This window comes from Callorhinchus milii, unplaced genomic scaffold (genome assembly GCF_018977255.1).
Source record: "Callorhinchus milii isolate IMCB2004 unplaced genomic scaffold, IMCB_Cmil_1.0 Scaffold58, whole genome shotgun sequence".
Lineage (NCBI taxonomy): Eukaryota > Metazoa > Chordata > Chondrichthyes > Chimaeriformes > Callorhinchidae > Callorhinchus > Callorhinchus milii.
In genome coordinates this window covers 55,523-63,126 of record NW_024704799.1, presented here as the reverse complement: position 1 = coordinate 63,126, position 7,604 = coordinate 55,523, and positions in this window count along the sequence as shown.

The following is a 7,604-nucleotide window of genomic DNA, read 5'->3' as shown; positions in this document are numbered from 1 at the left end:
TCCAGTACATGTGCATTCAACCGAGATACGACACAACAATAGACACAACTATTGTTTACACAGTGTCTTATTGCCAAGGAATTCATTATTTTATTATTGCCAAGTTGTAGAGAAAGCGGAGGTGACTCTGGGTAAACGGCAACGTAAGTTCAGGTCTGATCTGAAGAAGGGCATGGAGGGAAGGGCAAGGAGGAAGCCTCCTCGAAGGCAATACGTTTGACATGAAATCCAAAACACAATTACCACATCTTCCTGCCCATAACGGCAAAAAACCCCTTCCCACTGAGCGATCGTTGCAACAGTTGTAGGTGCAGTGATTGAGCGTCAATGCTGCGATGTCTGCAAACCGATCAAGGTGTACTCCAAGGCCTGTGTACACACATATACGTTGGTGACACGATTCCAGTTTATAATTCCCAGCACATATCTGAATGACATCGCTCCTCAGAGCCGTGCGAGCACCTTTACAGTCAACTTGCGATCTACCAGCCATCTTGGTAATTTCGAGGTCCACATTCAGTGCCCACATACCAGGAGTCCATGTCCTTGTTGGTTTCGCCACTGTGAAACGTACTCCAGCACCAGGATGCTCAATGAAACGGCAGTGTAGTTTTGAGCTCTACCCATTGTAGCCATTTTCCTTTTACCCCAAGTCTTCCACAACGCAAGTGGTAGACACTGCAATTGATCTGGAGGACATCTATCTGTGGCAAACTGAGGAGCTCCCAAGTTACAATGCAGAAACATGTCCTATAAGATTCACTCAGATTTTACAAGGCAGAAAGATAACTTGCATTGGAACATTGCTTTCCTTTAACTGAGGCGAGCATGACTGGAGAGGTCTTGTCAGAGAAGAACAGAGCTGTGTCCAAGCAAAGTTTGCATAGAATAAGCGAATTTTACAGCACAAAAAGAGGCCAACCGTCCCATCGTACCTGTGCCAGCTGCATGCAAAGCTACCGAATGAATAGCACCCCCACATTCGTTTCCCACAGCTGTTTTTTTTTTACTTTTGCAAGTGTATATCCAATTCACTTATCGAAAGTTTTTATTGCATCTGCTTTTATCTCCTTTTCAGGCAGTGGCTTTCAGGTGATACAATCTCGCAGGGCAAATAAATGTCTCTGTCTCCAGATGAATCGTGCAGAAGCAGGATCATTATCAGGAAAGCCTGGAACACGTACTCCATGTCAATGATCCTCGGTAGCATCGTAGTTAATGAACACATCTAAAGTTGTGGAGATCATGGCCTTGTCTTGTCTTACCCCCATTCAACATGGATGTTTTCAGAGACCAGGGACAACCCAAACATGGATTCTAGAGATGGACTACACATTCTGGATGAAATCCAAATCCATGGAAATCCAATCCCATGGATTGCAGTCTCAAAAAAACGCTTGACGATCTTGCGAAAATCAACTAAAGCATCGGAGTTGGGTTTTTCGCTCAGACTTTGACGATCTCTGCTGTCATATCGTAAGCCATACCCAATGTCGCACACATTAGATGTGACATTGTACGCCAGAATAGTTCTTCAATGTCAAACAACCTGCCTCCAACCCATGTGATATATGTGCAGTGATAACGTGAAGCGATCATCAAAGAAACACTGAAATCAGTGAAGTTCCTCTGTATATCTATCTCTTTCTCGGGTAAACCTTCTTGTGGACAATGACCACAATTCATCTCTGGAACAATGATGGTGGACTTGCCTCAGAAATCTGTTGTCCAGCACTAAGAGAACAGTTTCTCGTCGTGTTTGTCGGTTTCTGGCAGCAACCTGTATGACTCTCATTGTTTTAATCAGACAAGTAACCCATATCATTCTTCTTTTGCTTAGAGCAAATATCTCTTGGTCACGTGTGAAACGAAGGCATTATTTTTTGTGGCCAATACTTTCCGACATTTAAGATTACTTATTGTTAATTTTCGACTTTGCAAATGCTAGTATATATATTGCAAACCAATGTACGTAAATATAGTGATATAAACATATTACTTATATATATTTGCCAATATCTGCCTAAATAGAGATTCACCCTGCATATCTGATAATAATAATGATACATATGTACGCCTTTTTACCTCTTCTTGGTGTGTCAATGCGCTTCACAGAATACAGTGTGAAATGAAATGACTGTATACTGTGTTGGCGAAAAGCAGCAGCTAATTGCGTGCAAGTGTGCCCAACTAACAGTCGTGCTTTCAGTGTCGAATTTATTATTATTTTTGAAAGAATAGTTAACCTCTGAAAAGCTATCCATCTATCAACTAACAAGCGGTTTACGACTTACAGCTTGATAATCTGACGTATGTAGAGAAAGAATAATAATAATAATGATCCTTGAATTTGATATTATTATTAGTATTCTCGTCTTCTGAACGTCCGAAAGCGGTACACAGAATATGCTGTAAAGTGAACTGACCTTGTATTTGTAGGCGAAACGCCGCAGCCAATTGCGCACACCAGTGTCCCAGAAACAGTTGTGGATTGGAAATGAAAGATTTATTATTTTTATTGGAGGGATTATCATTAGGTGTCTGGAGTAAGCAACTTGCCCAAAGTTTCGCCATTTGTGCAATTGAACCCAGATCTCCCGCTTGCGGGTCGAGTGCTCTAACCACTGAGCTACAGGATTCCACTTCAATGGTGCGATTTCAAACATATCTCCATTGCCTTTGTCAGCAATGATTTGACCATCTGTGATCTATAGATTTGTTACATAAAGCTTCTGGCCACCAATGTCAGTTTACTGGTGGATTTTCATCAGCTATACGTCCTCTTTGAAATGTATTTTTCCTGTGAGCTAATGGCTCTTTGACTAAGCATTTGTGTTGGGCGTAAGAACACAAGAAATGCGAGTAAAGAGGACAAGCTCCATCGAGTTGTCCTTTCACGTTCCTGGCGGTCGCATGCACATTTGTCCCTGAAAAACGATGTACTTGATCCCATAATGTTACTTCCTGAAAGAAATAATCTAATCTATGTTAAAAACAATTAACAATTCCTGCTTCAAAGATTTCCCAAGGGAGCAGGTTCCACAGGTTCACTATTCGCTCATTGAAATAGTGTTTGCACAGATCACCTCATGGTCAACCACAGCCCCTCATCCCGCTCGTAGTCAGGCTCCACCACTGTTAAGCGCTCTGAGACGCTACCCAGCATGGAGGGCGTTATGTAATTGCTACTTGTTATGTTTTCTGTTATATGAAGGATAAATTTGGAAATGGGAAATTTGGAGCTGAACAATATGATGTTTCAGCATAAACCGAATTAATATTACATGCGTTAAATAGTTTATATCTGCAACTTGTTGGATCGCAATGTAATCTTTCAAAGAGAGCAGAAAGCTTCCAATTGAACCTGTTGTTAGAAAATAAAACCAGCCAAATGTGTAAGGAAATAACGCTAATTCCTCTAACCAGATATCAGACTGTTTTACTATTATTCGTTCGTGATTCCCCAATATCCCGATGGGTCAGACCAAAGGCCGGTACAATCAACAGTTCATATAACAGAATAACACCACGATAGACATATCGAGTTCAAGAGCTCAACGCTTTGTCTTTACAGCACACAAACTTGATTCTTCATGTTTTCAGTCTTCTTGCTTACAGCTTTCAATCTTCCATCTGATATCCTCAGTCTTAGTGTTTCTAGCTCTCAGTCTTCCATCTCCGTACCCTTGACTAACAGCCCCAGACGGCTCCATCTCTCTTATCCTTGTCTCCGCGACCCGGGCCGACCTCATACACAAAGCTATCGAAACTTTTATTCCGATGTTCGTCCAATCATGGTGTGGACATGGTCGAAAACATGCCGGGTTCACGTGAACATCTCATGGGGTGTACGTTCCTCGCACACATACACACTGTCCTTAAGACCCCTGTTATCTGGTCTAATTGTCTAAGATAGAGGATTGATCAGTTTAGGGCTGTATCTGGTTCTCATTATTTTGTGGTGTGGGATCATTAGTACATTCCTTTTAAGTGGCTGGTTATTCCTTATCAGTATCCCGGGATGGTACCGAGGTCCTCTAGTTTAAGCAACTTGCTCATTAATTGCTGTTCTTAAGGGTTGCCTTCTGTCGCTTGGCCCTGTCAGAATCCAGTGACTTATTGCTCAGTCGAGATCCTGCGTCGACTGGTACCTTGGACCGTTACCTCTGTGTGCGTTTTGTCATTTACTGATAAGAGGTGACCCCCTGACCCTGAACGTTATCCTTTCAAAAACAGAGAAAAACAGATGTGTCCTATCCCATGACTCTCAGTCCAGTTGTCCCCCAACACTTGACTTAAAAGTTAACCCATTATAATTCTAACATTATACAGGAAGTCTATATTCTAACAATACCCATATCGTGAGCTACAGGCACACCATCAACCACACACTCAACCTCATCCACACCCTCACCAACACTCTCACGCTCACCCACAGCCTCACACACAATCTCATCTTCACCCTCAGTCTTGCCCTCACACTCAATGACACACTCACCCTCACCCAGAGCCTCACCATCACCAACAACTTCAACCTCACATACCCTCGCCCACACCCTCACACCAACTCTTACCCTGCACATCAACCACAACCTCTCCCTCAAAGGGACACTCACCCCCACAGCCTCACCCACATACTCATCCTCACGCACAATCTCACCCTCAGCCTTACCCTCAGCCTCACCTTTACCCACATGCTCAGCCCCGAGGCTCTGGAACTCTATCCCCCAGTGCCTTCGCCGCCTCCTCCCTTTCCTCCTTCAAGTCCGGTCTCAAGACCTTTCTCTTTGACCGTGCCTTCAGCTCCCCTCTCGATTCTCTTCCCCCTCCTCGTTCCCTCCCTTCCCTCCCCTCACCCTGACCATTTCCCCCTTGCTCGGGTCCAGACCCAACTGTACAGCGCCTTGGGACGTCCTCCCGACGTGAAAGGCGCTAAATAAATGGAATCTTGTTGTTTTTGTTGTTGTCGGGTCCCATGGAATTGGTGGGAGCATAGTAACGTGGATTGGAGAATGGTTAACGTGTAGGATACAAAGAGTAGGGATAAGCGGGTTCTTTTCAGATGAGCGGGATGTGACTAGTGGAGTGCCACAAGGATCAGTCCTTGGGCCTCAGCTATTTGTCATCTACATCAACGACCTTGAAGAGGATATTGAAGTTAATATATATAAATTCGCGGATGACACAAAACTAGGAGGAAGTGTCAACACAGAGGATGACATTTAAAAAAATGCAGGTTAGGTGATTGGGCAGGGAGGTGGCAGATGAAGTATAACGTAGGGAAGTGCGAAGTCATCCACGGTAGCAAAAACAGTAGAGCGGGTTATTTTTTTGAAGGGGAGAGATTGGAATGTGTTAGCGTCCAGAGGGACTTGGGTGTCCTTGTACACCAATCACAGAAAGTTAGTCTGCAGGTGCGGCGAGCGATTAGGAAGGCGGACGGTATGTTAGCATTCATTATGAAAGGATTAGAGTATAAGAGTAAGGAAGTCTTGCTGCAACTGTATAGGGCCCTGGTGAGACCACACCTGGAGTACTGTGTGCAGTTTTGGTCTCCTCAATTTAGGAAGGACGTACTTGCCTTGGAGTGGGAGCAGTGTAGATTTACTGGGTTAGTGTCAGGGATTAAGGGGATGTGTTACGAGGATAGGCTGACCAATTTGGGCCTATATTCTCTCGAATATAGAAGAATTAGAGGGGATCCTATAGAAACCTATAAGGTCATCAAAGGGCGTGATAGAGTAGCTAGTGGGAGATTGTTTCCCCCGGTTGGAGAAACTAAAACTAGGGGTCACAACCTTGAAACCAGATGCAGCCCTTTCGCACTGGTTGAGGAAGTTGAGGAAGAATGTCTTCACTCAAAGGGTGGTGCACCAAAGAGAGAAAGACTGCACGAGAAAGTGCAAGCAAAAGAGTTCATGCAAGTGACAGTGATCACGCGAGAGATTGCGGGCAATAAGAGTGTGCGTCATAGAAAGTGTGCGTGAGAGCGCAACTGCGCGAGCATCTGCACATGAGAGAGTATGATTGAAGGAGTGCGCGATAGAGGGGAGTGCGCTTGAGCGATTCTGAACTCAAGAGTGTGCGCCGAACAGTGAAAGACTGCGCAAAACTGTGTGCACGCAAAGGAGTGTGCGCTCAAGAGCGTGTTCACACGAGAGTGTGGGATCGAAAGAGTGTGCGCCGAAGAGAGAAAGAGTGCATGTGTGCGTGCAACAGTGTAAACGCGAGAGTGTTCATGCGAGAGATTGCGTGCGATAGAGTGTGTGGGTTAGAAAGTGTGTGCCAAACAGAGACTGTGGGAGAGTGTGCACCCGAGAGAGTGAGAGATCGTAAGAGTGTGCTCTGAAGTTTGAAAGTCTACACGAAAGTGTGTCCATGCAAAAGAGTGTGCGCGTGAGAGTGTTCCTGCAAGAGATTGCGCCAAGAGAGTGCACGCGCGAGAGAGATTGTGCGAGTGTACATGTGACAGAGTTTGCGGGTGAGAAAGTATGAGCTGGTAAGAGTGTGCACCGCAGAGAGAAAGACTGTCCGAGAAAGTGTTCAGGCAAAAGAGTGTTTGCGCAAGACAGTGTTTGCACAAGAGGGAATACGCCGAAGAGAGCGAGACTTTGCGAAACAGTATGAGTGTGAGAGAGTGTGTGCGTGTAAGTGTTCATACGAGTGATTGCGCGCGATTGATTGTGCGTGATTCAGACTGAGTGAGAGAGATTGTATGCGTGATAGAATGTGCGCCCGAGAGAGACTACACAAGAGTGTGCACAAGAGACAACGTGTACGCGAGAGAGTTTTCATGCTAGAGTGCATGCAAGCGAGTGGGCGCGAGAAAGTGTGAGCATGAAAGAGTGTGCGCCAAAGAGAGAAAAACTGCACAAAATTGTGTGCATGTAAAAAACTGTGTCGAGAGTGAGTGCGCGCACGAGAGTGTGTGAGCTCAAAAGAGCGCTCGCACGAGAAAGTGCATGTGAGAAAGTGTGTGCACGAGAGAGTATGAGCTCGAAAGAGTGTGTACCGAAGAAAGAAAGACGCAAGAGAGTGTGCATGCAAACCAGTGAGCGCGAGAGTATGCGAGCGAATGTGTGAGATTGAAAGAGTCTGCACCAAAGAGTGAAAGATTGCTCAGATAGTGTGTGTGCAACAGTGTGAGCGTGAGAGAGTGTGCACGCAAGAGAATGTGAGCTCGAAAGTGTGTGCACCGAAGAGAGAGAGACGGCGCGAGAAAGTGCGCAGTGCGCAAGCAAGAATGCGGAGAGTGTGCACAAGAGAGAGTGTTCGTGTGCGAGAGTGTGAGCTCAAAAGAGTGAGAGCCCACGAGAGTGAGACTGTGCACGATAGTGTTCATGCGAGAGAGTGATCGTGTGAGGGACTTCGTGCGAGCAACTGTAAGCGCGAAAAATTGTCCTGCTGAGAGAGTGAGGGCAGAAGAGACATAGGCTGCGCGAGAGTGTGCGTGCCAGAGAGTGTGCACGCGAGAGTGTTCGTGAAAGAAAGTGCACGAGCGTGTGCATCAAGGCGAGAGACTGTGCGCGGGCGTGTGCATGCAAGATGGTGTGCGCGAGATTGCGTGTGATAGACCACGTGTGATAGAAATTTTACAAGAGAGA